We start from the raw sequence: 19952 nt of genomic DNA on the forward strand, positions 1-19952 counted from the left end.
ACCATTACGTTTAATCTTAATGTATGTTTTTCTCCCATATTTCCCAGAATTTAATCCTGTTGCTTTTCCCTCTGGATTTATCCAGCTTTCTGAATTTCTCTACGGAAGGTCGCCATTCAATTGAAGTTGGAGCGTTGGCAAGTATCAACTTTATACAGATCTCTTGCCTAGCCAGTATTGTTAACATAAACAGTAATTGTTTTTGGTTATTATTTAAGGCAGGAGGAGAGTCATTACCTTCCACTGTGCCAAAAATAGCAGTAGTTATGCTTACCTCGATATTCTGTCCTAATGCTTTGTTAATAGTCTTACCCACTTCTTCCCAGAATATACCAAGATGAGGACATTGATGGAGCATGTGGATATCGTCTGCCTTGGCTTCACCGCACTTTGGGCAGGTTTTCACCACTTGCCTGTTCATTTTGGTTAGCTTTTCTGGCATTCAATATGCCCCGTGTAAAGTAAAAAGATTATTCTTCCTGAGAGGTGCAGAAACTACTATATGCCACAATAAATAGCAGGATACTTGCCTTAGATGTTGCAGGTCTTGTGTAGGGAAATTCTTCCTCCATAGATCCGTCATTAGAGCAAATTCCTCCTCTCCTGCTTGTATCATACACCAGTACCATTTCAATACTTCTTTTCTTGCTGGCTCGCTTAGTATCTCTTTTTCTAACTCCATTTGTCTTCCTGAAGCTATTCCAGGCCCTTTGCCCAACTTGCCAGTTGATAATATTTAAACCTGGACAGTTTCCCATCCGAACTTGCTGATAAGGAGTCCCAGCTTTTCAGAGCACCTGCTTGAATCAGTTGTCCCCAGTTTGTGATACCAGCCTTCTTTAAGGGTCCTGCCAGAGTGTCTTTCAAACATTCAGGAGTTCCTGGTGAATTGCAGATGGGACCTAGGCTGCTGTAGTACGGGATTTTCAAGATTCTCCTTATCTCATACCACAGTTTGCAAGCTGCGCCTAAAACTTTTAATTTGATTTTCTTGAAATATTTTGGATGACTGAATTTGTATATACAACAGTCCTCATCTGTGGTGGCTTTTAAGTAAGGGGTATAAAAGGAGTGTGCTTTAAGAAGAATCCTGATGTTTTTAAACTGAAATGTTTCACAGTAAAAAAGAAGGTCGGGCTGGCAATACCACCTTGGTTTTTACTCCTGCATAGTTTCTTCCACGCAACCCTCACTCCTTTCGAGGCCCATATAAAACCATTGATTTTACCTTGAATCTTCTTGATCCACTGAGTTCTAAACTCCTGTGGGAGAGCATTAAAGATGAAGGAGAACTTAGGCAAAATGGACATTTTTATAATATTGGATCTTCCCATAAACGAAAGAGGTAGGCCGCTCCAAGATCTTAGCAGTTTTCTTGTTTCCTTCGCTCTTATGTCAAAATTTACTCAGGCAATCTCATCAATATTGTTTAATATCTCAATCCCCAAGTACTTTATTCTGTTTTTTGTTTTTACTGTTGGTGATTGAGAGTTCCACTCCATTATTTCTGTTTTCTGGTGATTAACCTGATACCCGGAAATCTCACCGAATTCATTCAACTGATTTGTAATAATAGGAAGGGAAGTACTCAGATCAATTGTGAACACCATCAAATTGTTGGCCTATAAAGCCACTTTTTTAACCCAACCTTCAAAATGTAATGGGATAACACCTTGCGACTTTCTTATCTGGTTAACTACAGGATCTCTGTAGAAGTTAAATAAGTGAGGAAAGAGAGGGCAGCCCTGCCAAGTGCCTCTTTTAATTCGGAATTCTTTTGTGAGTTTGCCGTTTATGAGAATTTTTGCCACCGGGGCTGTGTATATGTTTGTTACTGTATTTAGAAAATTACCGCCTAAACCATAGTGAAGTATTTCTCGGCGCAAGAACATCCGATTTACTCGATCGAATGCCTTGTAGCATCGAAAATAAGGTCTGCAAGCGGGATATTTTCTTGGGTGGCAATATCGATCGCTCCAATTAATAGACGGGTATGGTCATGCAATTGTCTCCCCTTAATGAAGCCTTTCTGATCTCTGTGGATTAAGTTGCTGGTAATACGCCCTAGTCTTGTTGCTAATATCTGTGTATAGATATTGTAGACATTGTTTAGGAGAGATATGGGTCTATATGACTCGTATTTCAAGGAGTCTTTTCCTGGTTTTAAATTAGACTAATGGTAGTGTCATTCCAGGTTTTTGGGAGGGCTAAGCCTTTAGAGAAAACTGTATTAAATAAATCCACTAACCTGGGGGCCAGTGTTTCTTTTAAAACCATATATAGCTCATTTGGAAGTGCGTCCGGACCTGCTGCCTTCCCTGTCTTCAGTCTCTTCAGTACGCCCGTCACTTCTTCTTCAGTGATTTCTGCATTAAGCATCTCACACAGTTCTAATTTAAACTTTTAAACTGCAGATTCTCTCAGGTAAGAATCAACTAGGTTACTAGGAACCACTAGATTTTCATTGTATAGAGCTTGAAAGTAGTCTGTGAAGGCATTCTCGATCCTTTGATCCTCCACTACCTGTTCTCCCATGGTATCTCATTGTATTGCAATGATTTTATTCCTATTGGAGTCTGTTTTGATTTTCCATGCGAGAAGTTTCCTGCTGCCTTCCCCTCACTCGTAGTTAGCCAAGTTACTGGCTTCCCACCTTTTCCTTACCCTTTCCTTCAATAAGTTTGACAGGTCACACTTCTTTCTATAAATTTCTTCCTTTGCCGTTTCTTGTTCTAGACTATAATTTGCGGCCTCCAGGATCTTATGTTGATCTAGAAACTCGGTCTCTAACTGATGTATATTATGTCTAGTCTCCTTATTTCTTGTGGCTGCCAGGCCAATAAGGGCTAATCTTATGACTGCTTTATATGCATCCCAAACTACCTGGATTGGAGTTTCATTATTGATGTTGTTTTCAAAATATTCGACAGTAATGATTCTTAAACTGTCTATAACCTGTTGATTTAGGAGAAGTGTACGGTCTAGGGTCCATCGTGTTGCCCCCTCAGAAGGACTTTGGTTTATCTCTATGTAGAGTGGAGAGTGGTCAGATAAGTAAGCAGGTACATGTTCTACCTTGTTAACGTTGTTACTCATTTCTTTTTCTATCAGGAAAAAATCGATTCTTGATGCATGGCCATACTTTTGGTTTTTGTAGGGGAATTTATTATTGTGATTACCTTTAGTTTTACATACGTCCACCAATCCCAAGTCCTCCCTAAATCTACTCAGCCATTCTCTCATTTTGGGGAGATTTAATGCTTTTCCTGGTGGTTGTCTATCATTCGTAGGGTCTACTAACAGATTAAAATCTCCTCCCAGAATAATTGGAGCAGATACTTCTATGAGTTGGGCGTATAAGGCTTGAAGCGGGGCTGGACCGTCCGTATTTGGGCCATAGTGCCCAGCTTTAGTGTATGGGTTTCCCTCTAGTTTTATTTTAGCAACTGCCCATCTTCCCTTTGAATCAGTATATTCTTCTAAAATTGTCGCTTTTGACGATTTTTTTAAAGATAATTGCTACCCCCTTGATGCAGCAGGCCTGATTTGTACAAATGTAGCTATCAGCCCAGTTTTGGTGTTTCATAATATCCCTCCATTCCGTTTTTAAAAGATGAGTTTCTTGCAAAATTATAACGTCACACTTCACTATTTTTAAATACTCAAAAAAATGTTGGCGTCTCCTCTTAACTCTAAGGCCATTCACATTCCAGGATATGACTTATTTTATTATTACCCAGAATTTTGGCCATTTCATATCATCATCCTTTAAGAACTTCTCTTGTTTTATCAGGATCTTATCTAATCTCATGTTCTGCGCGTTGGACAATATTTTTTGTGGTTTTTCCCTAATGCTCCTCACCTATACAAAAAGAAAGTGCATATTTAACAAAAATCTTCCCCCACCCTCCCCTGGAGAACCCTCCCTGCTGTCATGGACAAAGCTGGTTTGTCCTATTTAAGCACCGTCATCACGAGGCTCTAGTTTTACACAGGGAACGACCCCCTATTTTTGTGACATAATTTGCTCTATAAGATTGACCACTCTTGGTTCTCTAATGCTATATGCCTGGTTCTTCCACATGGTCCTTAGTGAGGCTGGGAATTTCATTTGAACTGTTGCCCCCAGTGATCTAAGCTCTTGCATATGTTTTCCCAGCTCCCACTGCCTATCTTTTGTGGCTCTTGAAATGTTCGAACGGATTTTAAAGTTGTCGTCTCCTTTAGTGAAAGAACCTGCTTTTAGAGCGTCACTCAGGATCTTTTCTTTCAAGGTGTAGGTTTTAAAATTCACTAGAATTTTTCAAGCATTTTTCCTCAATTTACCTAGCTTGAAAAGATTGCTGTGCACCCTCTGAATGTCTTCTTACCTCACCTGTGGACTTGTTACCACTGACTGTGCTTGGTGTTGTGTCTGTGCATGCCAATGTGTTTCAGGTCAACATCATTGTGTGTGATGGGTCACATGGCCATGGTGAGTATGTTTTGTGTTGCCATAGTGGTGTGTCTCCCTCACATGTATCACATCCCCATGACTGATCTTACGTTGGTCACATTGTTGCAGTATTTGGCATGCACTGTGTTGTGTAGCAGATCGACTTCGCCCTGAACATGACAAGTTTGAATCACAACAGAGGCAAGTATGGGTGTACTGGTGAGTTTATTTACAAACATGTGTGAGTGAGGTGCACAGGATGGTGGGTGCTGTACAGTGGTTTGGGAATCCAAAGTTCACTTTTGAGTTGGATGTGCTGGTAGATGAAATGCCCATAGTAAAGTCCACAGTCATCTGATACATTGGGCCAACATGAACACTCCATGTCATGTGGGCGAGTTGTGTGCGATTGGACAAGGTGAACGGGTTGCGCACAAAGAACATTGTCCAGAACAGGTTTAGAGGCCCTGGGGGATGTGCTGGGACATCTGCCTCTCACATGTCCTTCTTCGGACGACCCCTCTTCGTCCGGGGGGGATCCTCATGTGCAGGCCTCTGCGGTGCAGGGGACTCTCTGCCAGAGTCCTCCTCCCTCCCTGTGGCGCTGGCAGATGGTGTTGCGACAGATGTTTTGGGCACACAGGGGGGTGTGGACAGGCTGGTGTTGATCTGGCGGAGGCATTGTAGTATGTCCCGATGCACCGCAGTAAGGTCATCCCACTTTGCCTCCATGCGGGCATGGTGGGTGACCTGCTCCTGTTGCATGTCGTTGAGGATCCCCACTACCTGGCCAAATCCTCCGGTGCTATCCTGGTATGCATCTATGATGCGTGCCAGTTGGGGGTCATCATGCAGTCCAGACCCCTCTGCAAGGCGTGCCCTGTGCCTAGAATTAAAGACTGCTGATGTGCAAATTGCCACAATGTAGATCACAAATAATGAGAGCAAACTACATTTACAGGGTAGTTGACCCTTGTGAAAGTTTCCTGCAGTAAATGATTTGCACCCTAGTGAGTCTGAGAGGCCCTTTAAGAAGGCTTTCCAGTTTCTAAATGCACCTGAAATCATGTTAATATTTGTTTTTTGAGTATGCTGTTTAGCTGTGTATGCATTAAAGTATATTTCCTCTTTCAAGAAATACCCTGGTTGTGCAGTGATTTTTTTAATTGTATTTATTTTTGTCCTCATTTATGCAAAAGTTGAGATGTGAGTAGACAAGAACCCCTTTTTTTGTGTTTCTAATTGGGGATTTTTCTCGTATTTTCGATAGAATGGACTGCCTTCAAACCTTACAGTGAGATTGTGTCTTGAAATCTCCAAATTCCCCAGGATAGTTTCTCATGGAACCCCCATGATGACCATCCCCGAATTTACTTTATTGCATTGTAAGTAATCATCGGACGTCCCTCCCTACCCTACCATTACGTTTAATCTTAATGTATGTTTTTCTCCCATATTTCCCAGAATTTAATCCTGTTGCTTTTCCCTCTGGATTTATCCAGCTTTCTGAATTTCTCTACGGAAGGTCGCCATTCAATTGAAGTTGGAGCGTTGGCAAGTATCAACTTTATACAGATCTCTTGCCTAGCCAGTATTGTTAACATAAACAGTAATTGTTTTTGGTTATTATTTAAGGCAGGAGGAGAGTCATTACCTTCCACTGTGCCAAAAATAGCAGTAGTTATGCTTACCTCGATATTCTGTCCTAATGCTTTGTTAATAGTCTTACCCACTTCTTCCCAGAATATACCAAGATGAGGACATTGATGGAGCATGTGGATATAGTCTGCCTTGGCTTCACCGCACTTTGGGCAGGTTTTCACCACTTGCCTGTTCATTTTGGTTAGCTTTTCTGTCATTCAATATGCCCCGTGTAAAGTAAAAAGATTATTCTTCCTGAGAGGTGCAGAAACTACTATATGCCACAATAAATAGCAGGATACTTGCCTTAGATGTTGCAGGTCTTGTGTAGGGAAATTCTTCCTCCATAGATCCGTCATTAGAGCAAATTCCTCCTCTCCTGCTTGTATCATACACCAGTACCATTTCAATACTTCTTTTCTTGCTGGCTCGCTTAGTATCTCTTTTTCTAACTCCATTTGTCTTCCTGAAGCTATTCCAGGCCCTTTGCCCAACTTGCCAGTTGATAATATTTAAACCTGGACAGTTTCCCATCCGAACTTGCTGATAAGGAGTCCCAGCTTTTCAGAGCACCTGCTTGAATCAGTTGTCCCCAGTTTGTGATACCAGCCTTCTTTAAGGGTCCTGCCAGAGTGTCTTTCAAACATTCAGGAGTTCCTGGTGAATTGCAGATGGGACCTAGGCTGCTGTAGTACGGGATTTTCAAGATTCTCCTTATCTCATACCACAGTTTGCAACCTGCGCCTAAAACTTTTAATTTGATTTTCTTGAAATATTTTGGATGACTGAATTTGTATATACAACAGTCCTCATCTGTGGTGGCTTTTAAGTAAGGTGTATAAAAGGAGTGTGCTTTAAGAAGAATCCTGATGTTTTTAAACTGAAATGTTTCACAGTAAAAAAGAAGGTCGGGCTGGCAATACCACCTTGGTTTTTACTCCTGCATAGTTTCTTCCACGCAACCCTCACTCCTTTCGAGGCCCATATAAAACCATTGATTTTACCTTGAATCTTCTTGATCCACTGAGTTCTAAACTCCTGTGGGAGAGCATTAAAGATGAAGGAGAACTTAGGCAAAATGGAAATTTTTATAATATTGGATCTTCCCATAAACGAAAGAGGTAGGCCGCTCCAAGATCTTAGCAGTTTTTTTGTTTCCTTAGCTCTTATGTCAAAATTTACTCAGGCAATCTCATCAATATTGTTTAATATCTCAATCCCCAAGTACTTTATTCTGTTTTTTGTTTTTACTGTTGGTGATTGAGAGTTCCACTCCATTATTTCTGTTTTCTGGTGATTAACCTGATACCCGGAAATCTCACCGAATTCATTCAACTGATTTGTAATAATAGGAAGGGAAGTACTCAGATCAATTGTGAACACCATCAAATTGTTGGCCTATAAAGCCACTTTTTTAACCCAACCTTCAAAATGTAATGGGATAACACCTTGCGACTTTCTTATCTGGTTAACTACAGGATCTCTGTAGAAGTTAAATAAGTGAGGAAAGAGAGGGCAGCCCTGCCAAGTGCCTCTTTTAATTCGGAATTCTTTTGTGAGTTTGCCGTTTATGAGAATTTTTGCCACCGGGGCTGTGTATATGTTTGTTACTGCATTTAGAAAATTACCGCCTAAACCATAGTGAAGTATTTCTCGACGCAAGAACATCCGATTTACTCGATCGAATGCCTTGTAGCATCGAAAATAAGGTCTGCAAGCGGGATATTTTCTTGGGTGGCAATATCGATCGCTCCAATTAATAGACGGGTATGGTCATGCAATTGTCTCCCCTTAATGAAGCCTTTCTGATCTCTGTGGATTAAGTTGCTGGTAATACGCCCTAGTCTTGTTGCTAATATATGTGTATAGATATTGTAGACATTGTTTAGGAGAGATATGGGTCTATATGACTCGTATTTCAAGGAGTCTTTTCCTGGTTTTAAATTAGACTAATGGTAGTGTCATTCCAGGTTTTTGGGAGGGCTAAGCCTTTAGAGAAAACTGTATTAAATAAATCCACTAACCTGGGGGCCAGTGTTTCTTTTAAAACCATATATAGCTCATTTGGAAGTGCGTCCGGACCTGCTGCCTTCCCTCTCTTCAGTCTCTTCAGTACGCCCGTCACTTCTTCTTCAGTGATTTCTGCATTAAGCATCTCACACAGTTCTACTTTAAACTTTTAAACTGTAGATTCTCTCAGGTAAGAATCAACTAGGTTACTAGGAACCACTAGATCTTCATTGTATAGAGCTTGAAAGTAGTCTGTGAAGGCATTCTCGATCCTTTGATCCTCCACTACCTGTTCTCCCATGGTATCTCATTGTATTGCAATGATTTTATTCCTATTGGAGTCTGTTTTGATTTTCCATGCGAGAAGTTTCCTGCTGCCTTCCCCTCACTCGTAGTTAGCCAAGTTACTGGCTTCCCACCTTTTCCTTACCCTTTCCTTCAATAAGTTTGACAGGTCACACTTCTTTCTATAAATTTCTTCCTTTGCCGTTTCTTGTTCTAGACTTTAATTTGCGGCCTCCAGGATCTTATGTTGATCTAGAATCTCGGTCTCTAACTGATGTATATTATGTCTAGTCTCCTTATTTCTTGTGGCTGCCAGGCCAATAAGGGCTAATCTTATGACTGCTTTATATGCATCCCAAACTACCTGGATTGGAGTTTCATTATTGATGTTGTTTTCAAAATATTCGACAGTAATGATTCTTAAACTGTCTATAACCTGTTGATTTAGGAGAAGTGTACGGTCTAGGGTCCATCGTGTTGCCCCCTGAGAAGGACTTTGGTTTATCTCTATGTAGAGTGGAGAGTGGTCAGATAAGTAAGCAGGTACATGTTCTACCTTGTTAACGTTGTTACTCATTTCTTTTTCTATCAGGAAAAAATCGATTCTTGATGCATGGCCATACTTTTGGTTTTTGTAGGGGAATTTATTATTGTGATTACCTTTAGTTTTACATACGTCCACCAATCCCAAGTCCTCCCTAAATCTACTCAGCAATTCTCTCATTTTGGGGAGATTTAATGCTTTTCCTGGTGGTTGTCTATCATTCGTAGGGTCTACTAACAGATTAAAATCTCCTCCCAGAATAATTGGAGCAGATACTTCTATGAGTTGGGCGTATAAGGCTTGAAGCGGGGCTGGACCGTCCGTATTTGGGCCATAGTGCCCAGCTTTAGTGTATGGGTTTCCCTCTAGTTTTATTTTAGCAACTGCCCATCTTCCCTTTGAATCAGTATATTCTTCTAAAATTGTCGCTTTTGACGATTTTTTTAAAGATAATTGCTACCCCCTTGATGCAGCAGGCCTGATTTGTACAAATGTAGCTATCAGCCCAGTTTTGGTGTTTCATAATATCCCTCCATTCCGTTTTTAAAAGATGAGTTTCTTGCAAAATTATAACGTCACACTTCACTATTTTTAAATACTCAAAAAAATGTTGGCATCTCCTCTTAACTCTAAGGCCATTCACATTCCAGGATATGACTTTTATTTTGTTATTACCCAGAATTTTGGCCATTTCATATCATCATCCTTTAAGAACTTCTCTTGTTTTATCAGGATCTTATCTAATCTCATGTTCTGCGCGTTGGACAATATTTTTTGTGGTTTTTCCCTAATGCTCCTCACCTATACAAAAAGAAAGTGCATATTTAACAAAAATCTTCCCCCACCCTCCCCTGGAGAACCCTCCCTGCTGTCATGGACAAAGCTGGTTTGTCCTATTTAAGCACCGTCATCACGAGGCTCTAGTTTTACACAGGGAACGACCCCCTATTTTTGTGACATAATTTGCTCTATAAGATTGACCACTCTTGGTTCTCTAATGCTATATGCCTGGTTCTTCCACATGGTCCTTAGTGAGGCTGGGAATTTCATTTGAACTGTTGCCCCCAGTGATCTAAGCTCTTGCATATGTTTTCCCAGCTCCCACTGCCTATCTTTTGTGGCTCTTGAAATGTCCGAACGGATTTTAAAGTTGTCGTCTCCTTTAGTGAAAGAACCTGCTTTTAGAGCGTCACTCAGGATCTTTTCTTTCATGGTGTAGGTTTTAAAATTCACTAGAATTTTTCAAGCATTTTTCCTCAATTTACCTAGCTTGAAAAGATTGCTGTGCACCCTCTGAATGTCTTCATCCAGTGTTTTCTCATCCATCCCAGGGATATAGTCTTTCAATACGTTTACCACAAACTTTTTTATGTTCTGTCCTTCCAACCCCTCCGAAACATTTAGTACTCGCAGATTATTTCTTCTTGTGTTGTTTTCCAACGTTTCAATCTTTTCTCTGAGCTCCTTCTCATTTGATTTTAACGTGCAAATGTCCCCCTGGCAGGCTCTTACTTCTTTCCCGGTTTGTTCCACTATATTTTCCATTACAAGTACCCGATCCATTAAGGAGTTTACTTTAGATTCAAGCGCTTCACAGGTTGCCTATACCTTTTCTTAATTTTTTTCTGACTTAGCAAACTTTTCCCTCATCTCTCCGATTAACGTCCCCAAAAGATTATCCATCCCAGCTTGTGGGAATTGCTCCAGACTTTTTCCTTGCCCACTTTGAGGTGCACTCTGGCTCAGAATGCTATCTGCCTCTGGAATTTCCTGAGAGGCTATTTGAGAGTTCACCCCTGCCTCTTCGGGGTCTTTCAACACTAGGGCCTGAAACCGGTTTTGTGTGTCTACTCCTTCATCCCTATGGGGTGACACCGCAGTTTCCATTTCTTTAACCCTACCATGCCGGTTCTTTTCTTCAGGAACTGAGGATCTAGATGGCAGTTTTTCTTGTATCCTAAAAAAGGATCGGAGGGAGGACGTCACCTTAATTTTGTCCCTGGTCTGGTTTGATCAGCTTTAGTGGCTTTAGTTGATAGTACGGTGTTACTTCCCCCTTGATTTTTGAGCCTCCTGCTTGTCTCCCAACTTTCTGCTGTTTTTTATTGGGGGGTTTACTCGATCTTCACCTGAAGAGCTATGGCCTGTCCTCTCTGTAATCTCAGAGACGAAATGCCTGCTCCTTAAAGAGTAGCATAAGCCGTGATTTGGATTTTTAGGGGGTTCCTTTGTGGGGGGATATTTAGAATTACTGTTGTGGGTTGCGCAAGGTGTTCTGCCAGGGATCTGACTGTAGTGTTTAGGGTCCCCGAATCCCCTTAATACTCCTCCCCCTTCCCCTTACCGATTTCATACACACCAGGTCTTTTCTCTCTCCTTTGCTTCCTTTGCTTCCAGTGCCGGTCCCTGGACTTGTTTTGGGGCAGGGACGCCAGTAACTTGTGGGGCCTCTATAGACCACTTGGGCCGTGACTCTTTGACTGCAAAACAGTCCAGCCGCAGCTTCCGCCCACACCCCTCCTCTGTGCGCACGCCCCCGGGAGACTCGGACGCAGCTCCTCACCGGCTCCTGCTTTGAAACTGCGCTGGCGAGGAAACCGCTGCTGTGACCCCGTCGCTTCTAGCATGGGCAACACCGAAGGGAAATATGCCTCCTGATCCAGTAAGTTCCTTCCTTCTTCATTAAGGCATGGATATTTCTTGATCTCTTGAGTTGCAGAGTTACAGAGGTCGTTTGTGTGCCTCGTTTAGACGGAGCTCGCGACCGGACCTCCTAGCCGGCCGCCATGCTCTCTTTCGTTTTCGTACAGTGATTTATTCTGTGCTATTTTTGTACATTGCTCAGTTCTTAATTTCTAGCCACTAAACCTCATTTAGTCAGCCTTGGACTGCTCTTACTTAATATGCTGAGAGTCAAGTTTAACATGGTCAACTCTTTTACTATTGCATTAGGAAGGGGGTTTACATTATACATTCTCTGACAAATGCAAGAACAAAGGTGTTTATTTTGATAATCTTGTGACAGCTACAATAAGAAGAACTTTTTGTAGCAAAATTCTTGATGAACCCCTTAGAAAAGAGATTTACATTGTTTAACGCTAAGAGACTTTTGTGAGCAGATTTCTAGTGCAGGTAGTTCTACAGAGGTCTCAGTCTAACTGTGTACATTTGTTATTTTATGTTTAGGATTTCTGAAAATAAAAGCACAGGAAATTGATTAATTAAGAATTATTGTGCACTATGTGGATTTCTTTGACATTTATTTAACTGCCTTAGTTCTATAAATGTGTTCATTTGTTTTTAATTTGTACAGCTATGCTGCTCTTTATAGTCAATTCCTGATACAGCAAAGTGGTAGTAACACTGACTTTGCCTATAAACTTCAGGAATATCTTTCTTTAATGAGATGTATGATGATCAATACTCTATTGAAACTGGATGCAGATAAAAACATGTTTTTTCTAAGAATCATCCTTAGACCTGAACCTCCCTTTGGTAGTCACTAGCTTTTGGACTAGTTCAAGGCCCTGCTACTATTACCAGAAATGTTAGAGTTAATATCAATGCTCATCTTAATTTCTGCGCAGATTTCAACAACATCGCTGGTATGTAAGTAGATTGGTAATCCAAGGTACCATCTTTTCCTGTTTAGAATATAGGAATGTTGTCTTGATTGGCTTACCGAAATGACTTGCCTTGTTACTTATTTTACCTGAGCATGTTTCTTTTTTTAATCACGGTTTTGGTTAGCAATCAGTACGTAGACTTTTTAAGTAACTTTGCATCAGGCAAAAGGCACTTGCTGACACTTGTCCTAAGTATCTCAGCTCTCGTAATAACCTCTGCATGTCCTTTCTTGGGCATAGTTCCTTTTCTCAGTCACTCTTTTCTGTACAAATGTTGTATTGCACTGAGTAGGCACAAGCTCTTTCTTGGTTTTCACTCCTATTCCCAGTACACCCATGGAAAACGACTCTGCCCATGTGAGTGCAGGGTGAGCGATTTTCCTATATGAGTGCAGAGTACACCACATTAAAGCCAGCCTAATTGGCATTACCACTGCTTTTTTGCTTTTTTTTGCTATAACAAGAGCTTAGCAAACAGCTAAAGCTGCCTTTAGCCAGATCCAAAATGGTGGTACTGCATGTCTTAACATAATAGCAATTGTATTAAATACCAAATCACACACTTTTGTATTGCATGAGGGTTAAACTAAAAACTGGTCAAGCCCTATTTTATACTTTCAGGAGAGGATTCCTCCCACCAAACCACCCCCTTTCCAAATCTAGATGTTGATGCAGGCATTGATTCTGGAGTTTCAGCTCCCAGAAATTTAAATCAGCATTATCAGAATTCCGAGTATGCAACAGTGCTTTTCTGCTAGGTTAATCTCTGATGTTATCAGAGGCACACTATATATTTGAAATGTGTTGCCTCACAGTGACTAAAGGTTTAAAAGCTATTTGTGTAGATCCAGCTACATTTCCCATAGGACAGGCATAGATGTGATTAAAATATTTCACCCCTGGGAAAATGTTAAAAAGTTCTTTCTTACCTAATTTTCAAAATCTGATTTAATGGTGTAAACAGATTTTTGATAACTTGAATAAAAAAGTAACTTTCTAAAAGTGTCCCTTATGCTACTTGAACCAGACCTAGCATAAACACAGTCCTGCTACTCATAATACCTCCAGTGCTAGAAAATACATCCTTGACTTGGAGAAATAAACACCCTGGCTCAGAAGACTATAGCTTGCATCTGAGCCCAAGAAGCGCAGATGGGTGTTAGCTGCTGACCACGTAGTAAAAAGTAGGAATCTGGAGTAGGCAAAAAAAAGACATCGTTAGCACTCCCTTTTTCGACATGGAGATGCAGGGAGGACTTCCCAGAACCCTCCTAGACAGATAAGATTATATCACAGTGAGGGTCAGAACTGGTTTTGACCCTCTCAAGCGGGATATCTCATCTAAATAGGGAGCAGTCAAGGAGCTGAAGATAAACATGGCTGGAGGTGAAAGGGTTCTGCCATCTTGAAAGAGGGGCTGCTGAATAATTTTGAACTAAGGCCAAGAGGAAGTACTGCAATAGGAGGTAGAGGACAGCAGAAAAACTGCAACGATGAAGTGGTAGACTCTCTACAGTCAGGTGACCCTGCAGGAAGAAAATGACTCAAGGACTCCCAATTCCTGCTGCAAAAAGAAGACTACAGATTTCTGACTTTATCTGGCCTCCAGAGTCTGGATCGGCTCTCCAAGGGTTGGGTTATAGACTTCCTACATCTACTAGAAACACAAACGGAGGAAGGATTCTTGATACCATGAGGACCCAACTGACCACAGAGGACTGAACCTGCAGGTGCCCTGGCTGTAAAGTGACTTGTTGCCTAAAACCTTGCCCTGTGGAGCAAGGGGCTGCAGAACTGACTTGAACTTGGAGAAAAGTGATAGGATTGGGACAAGGTGCTAAGTCTTGCCCAAGAATGTTAAAAGAAGGTCAAGGTAACCAGGTGTATTCTGCTTTGATGATTTTTCTGTTCAGCAGGTCCTCACAGAGAAAGTATCTGGCCTTGTGGAGCCCCGCCAGGCTAAAGCTTACATCCTTGTGCCTCTGGAAGAATTTTTCTTTAAAAAAAGTGACTACATCCCAAAGCAAAACCTTGGACTGCAGTGAGTTGGCAAATTGTTACAACCCCCAAAGTGACTTTAGTGATGACAAAATCCGGTTTGTCTTGCTGGGAGCTTTTGTTGACAAACCCAATGGCTTCAGCAGGAGCTTGACAAGGATGCATCTAACTTTGAGGGACTCTTGCTGAAAGATTTTCACTTCCATTCCAGAGTCAGAAGGTAAAATCTGTGACCGGGATGACCTGCTTTACGTATCTCACCTCTGTTACAATGCTTTCAGCCTGAAATTGTGCAAAGGCACTTGTCAACCATGCAAGTGAACTTTGATTGGTGCTTTACTTTTTTGGCACTTTTTACCTCACAAATCTAGAAATTCTTAACTCATGGTCCCTTTATCTGATTTTGGGAATTTTGGTGCCATTTTACCCATTGCTTTATCCTTTTCTCTAAATTGTTTTGGGAATGTAATTATTTTGTTTTGTGACTTTTAAAATTGTTGCTACTGCTTGAACATAACTTGCATTGCTCTGGGGAATCGCCTGTTGCTTGTGCCACACCAATCAGGGGTTTAGTAGAGGATCTATAGGGACTTTACTTTAACCCGTTCCCTGCGTGCGTCGGCCAACGGCCGTCGCGAGCACTACCTGACTAGTGCTGCGCACGTCCGTTGGCTGACGCGGCCCCGCCCAGTCATTAAAAGTCCCGCACCGTGGCGGAATTTGCGCCACGGTTAACGGGTTAAGTTATCTAGGATTTATCAATTTGGCAGGAGGCCCCCTCCCAAATTAATAATCTTATTACTGGCAACCACCTGTTCCCTCTTTCCATGCCTATGGTGAGGTATTTCCTGCATGCACAGAATGTTTGCTGGAATCTCTGCAATTTCATTACGTCTATGTGGGCATGAACAATGGGGGGGATCTCTAGCATTCCACATTTTCAAGAGCCATACTGGCACATTCCCTAAGGCACCATAGGCGCCACTTGAAACAACTGGGTAGAGACAAACAAGATCATTGTGTTTAAACTATCATCAATCTATTGTACACCATGTAATCTCCCTTGTGCCCTTTAAATAGAAGCCTGCCTTCCTCAGACCATGTTGCTGAAGTGATGAAGAGAATACTTGGGCTATGTAAATCATGGTCTTAATGTGAAACAAGTTCAGATGTTAACCATCAGTTTTATATGGTGATATATCAGAGTATGATATTATTTTAAACAATTATCAATGTGTTTTATTAAATGAGCAAGTGCTAGTAAGTTGCAGTAGGACACATAAACGAGCATTAAAAGGGAATGGTACGGAGCAAAGTTAACGGCCAGGTAGATGATGGCTATTCTGTGAGCATTTGCTGGAACAGTTAGTTTAAATTAGTTTTTGTTTTAATTTGTGAACGTTTTTTGTTATGTTACATCCAGGTTGCATACACCCATGAATTTAGAGATCGGCCATCGCTGGTTTCAAAAGCTTATCTCCACGGGCCAGTTCTAGGATTTTTGGGGCCCTGGGCCAATAGGGAAGGTGTGAGGCCCTCCAATTTTATATGTCACCTTCAGGGCTCCAGAAGCTGCTTTGAGAAGACTCTTCCTGGGCCGCAGCTCCTCCTCTCAACCACCCACAAGCACCTCTTTTACAGCCCATTTCGGGCTGAAGGTGTGAGAATTGCTTGGGGGCTGAGACTTAAAACTGTGGGGGGCGCTAAAGTGCTGGACAAAGGGCGTCCCGCAGTGTTTCTGAATGGGCAACCGGGCAGGAAGCCTAATTGCAGGATAAACCTGCAAAATGCGTCTTCCTGCAATTGAGACACCATCACTAAGAGGCCCAGGGAGGGCACCCTCCCCTCCCTCTCATGGGCCCAGTTGCAAAGAGACACCTTTCTTACAATGGAATCAGCAGGAGTACAAGAGGGCCGGTGGTGTGTTAAACTGGTGCGGGCCCCATGCTGGTGGGTTGAGCGCAAGGCCCTGGGCAGCTGCCCATGCCTAGTGCTGGCCCTAGATCTCCAGTTACAGCTCAGAGTACGCACACAGCACCCCATGTTGTATTATTTTCTTGTGGACTCAGCAAATGAGCAACAAACAGAAAGAGCATCTGTCAATTCAGCAACAGTAAGCAAACGCATAGTTAACCGAGAGATGTGAAACCCTCTGTTACTTTTCATAAAGACATGAAACAATTCAACAATTTCCCATGAATGAAGTTAGATGAGCTTATGTTGGTGTCGGTGATGCTGTATAAGAGATGCAATGTTTTACTCTGGCTGTAATCAATCACCCCTATTCATGTATTTCAGCAGTATGAAGCACAGCGAAATTAACAATCAGTGCCATGGACTACAGAAAACAAAACAATGCTATATTTGTTCCCAAACATTCTGAACTGCCTTTCTCTAATAACTGCACTTTTCATTACAGATTGCAAATCCCATTTACAACAGGATATTGATTTTAATGTTTTCGCATTCACACTGAGATAATGCAAATGCTTGTTTCAATGTAAGTAATCAGTAAACTTCATCGCGTTTTAAAACAACCGAACAGCCTGTGCTGTAAAAGTGTGTATAAGCTGCAAGCTTAATGACATAAAAGCAATAGTAGTTTGTTTTTGAACACGGTTTCAAAATTAATGTTGGGTTGTGTATGAGCAGGGTTTCATTTTGTTCAAAAGGGCAAGGTAATATTGTGCATGATCTACCAAAGGGCTCGGCGATGCAATACCCAGGAATGAGCAGCGCATTCAGTACCTCTAAATACGCAGTGCTTAATTTGTAAATAAATAAGTGCCAGGGCTGTCGGTAGGAGGCTGCTGCAGCTTGCACCACATATTTCCCCTGCCATGGTGCAAGTGATAGTAACAACAACTAGCCATTTACACTCCTACAGGTGTGACAATTCAGACTATTCCAGCCCCCAAAGCTATGAGAATGGGTTGGGCAGCAGGTAATAGTAATCTTTAATGTATATTGAATTAATAATTGCCTGTTGCGTTCTTCTGAGACAGCACCACTGTGTGGCTGACTGTCGCAAGCACCGGTGTTGAATAAATTCTGGTGCCGAGCACAGGAAACCACCGGCTCAAATTAGGCACTGTAAATACGTGGCTAACCTCCGTAATACCCTTTGTTACATAATAGATTTTTTGGGCTCTGTGGCATGATATATCAAAGGACTTTTATCCTCACAAGGTATGCGAAATGAGTTTATGAGGGTGAAAATTGCAATATATTAAAATTACATAGTGAGATGCATGGTTCTTTGACCTTCTCTTTGTGTGCAGTTTTGCTGGGCGCAATAGGGTGACAGATTGTGGAAACAGTGCTGATTAACAGAGCAGTCTGGAGGAGCGTAGCTGAAACGAAGTAAGATTTCTTTATTACAGCAAATGAGCCCAGGTCCTGCAGATCCTTGCTCCAGTAGTTCTCCACTCTAGCTGGTGAAGCTGGAGTTGCAAACCATGGAGAAGAAACTCAGAAGCATGGACCCAGAACAAACACAAACATGTTATAGGGTGTCATGAGTTCACTGGCATTAGCCCATGGTAAAGGTATAGCAAAGACTAGCAAATACCACACTACATCACCCCTTTACAGAAACAAAGAGAAAAGATTTTCAATGAAATAATTTCAACCATGTGTTACAGATTTGAAACAAGGCAATAAAGCGGTTATATAAATTCATGTAAAGGTCTGTGAACCTTGCAGGCAAAGGGCATTATGTGACTGCTTTTCAGAAGCCAATGATTCAATAGAATTGCTGGTGCTGCAAGAGGCTGAATCGAGTACATCCTCATATTAAATAGGTTCAGACAAAATAGACTCAGTAGTCCCACACTGAACTGACCAGGATGGACCAGACTTCACATGATCATGAGACACACCAAACGTACCAAAACAGCCTGTTCAGTAGTGAGTTTAACTAAAGCTATTTTGCTCCCCCAGCCTTTCCATTCAATGAGAACAAAACCTTTAGGTACTCTGGTTAGCCTTAATCAAGAAGAACATTTTGTGTCTCCATTCCTAACCATATTAGGGCTTTTAATCATTACCCAATCGCCAACTAGGAAAGTCAGTAACTTTAACTCCATGTGAGTTATCATAATACTCTTTATGAAGCTTTTGAGTCACAGACACTCTTTCTTTAACAGCATTGGTAAGATCACATAAACAAGCTTTTTCTCTTGCTACCAAGTCTCTGATCAACTCAGGATAGCTTTCACACTTGGGTGTTCTTTTGCTCAACATGCAAAATAGAGCCACACCCATAGTGCTGTGGGGAGTGATAGTGTAGGCCCAAACCTTTTTTCATTGGAAACTCTCAAAGGGTAATTTGTTTCAAACTGTGGTCTGAATACCCCCCTTGAGGAACCTAATCATCCTCTGCACAAGACCATTTGAGGTAGGAGAATAGAGTGCTACCTTCTACTGCTCGCTGTTGAAACGATTAATAAAATCTTCTATGAGGGATGAGGTAAAGTGGGTACCATTGCCTGTGACTAACTCATAAAAGACTGTGCCCGGAGGAGAGGGTCCATGGGGCTGAAATCAGCCTAGGGATGGGGGGCTACACAGCCTCCTTCACTAAAAAAAAAAAAGCAAGTTGCAGGAGGCCTCGCCCCCTTCACCACCACTCTGCAAACGTGGCTCCTGTCGCAGAAGTAGTTTGGGGAATAAGGTCCCCTTGAATGCTGAAAGTCCCAGACAGTGGGGTTGCTGAGAGGACTTGGAGGCCATGCCCCCTTTCTCTACCACTCTGCAACGTGCCACTTGGCCCACTTCTGGTTGGGGAATGAACTCCACTTTACTCCTGAGTGCCTCAGGACTAAAGTGGACTTCTTCCCCCAACTAGTAGTACGCCAGGAGTTGCGTTTGCCCAGTGGTGAAGAAAAGGGGCGTGGCCTCTGACAACCTCCCAGCAATCCTGGTGTGTGGGACTTATTGGAGGTAACAGACGTGTTTGGGGGCCAAATATCCCTCCAGTTGCCTCCATGACTTTCTTTTATAAACAGAAAAGTATTTTTATTATAAACACATACTACTAAATATATGCATTAAGGTACAAATATGTAGATTCAGGTAGACGGAAGTAACTTTGGCAACGCCCTCATATCACATTACAGCCCAGGGGACTGAACCTCATAATTACAATACCACCCCACCTATACAAGTTGCAACATCACAGCATAAGGGAGTGTCATTTTAAATGAGGCAGGCTGATCAACTTTGTCTGGGGGTCACCACATTAATAACTATAACCATATTTTAAACAGTGTCAATGAAGCACACTATAAGGGGTGTCAGTATGGATAAGGCAGGCCTACTAGTTTTGTTAGGGTAGTACAACAATAATAAAATCTGCCAAGTGTCGTTTTGATATGACACCACTATTAAAATCAATAAGCACAATATGAAT

At 41.8% G+C, this 19952-nt stretch overlaps 1 long non-coding RNA gene across 1 annotated transcript in view; it reads right to left on the reverse strand.

The window, feature by feature from the left end:
• The window catches only part of LOC146775983 (uncharacterized), a 243199-nt gene that overhangs the window by 118375 nt on the left and 104872 nt on the right, over window positions 1-19952 (reverse strand). The gene's annotated exons all lie outside the window — the stretch shown is intronic.

This window comes from Triturus cristatus, chromosome 12, assembly GCF_964204655.1.
Source record: "Triturus cristatus chromosome 12, aTriCri1.1, whole genome shotgun sequence".
Lineage (NCBI taxonomy): Eukaryota > Metazoa > Chordata > Amphibia > Caudata > Salamandridae > Triturus > Triturus cristatus.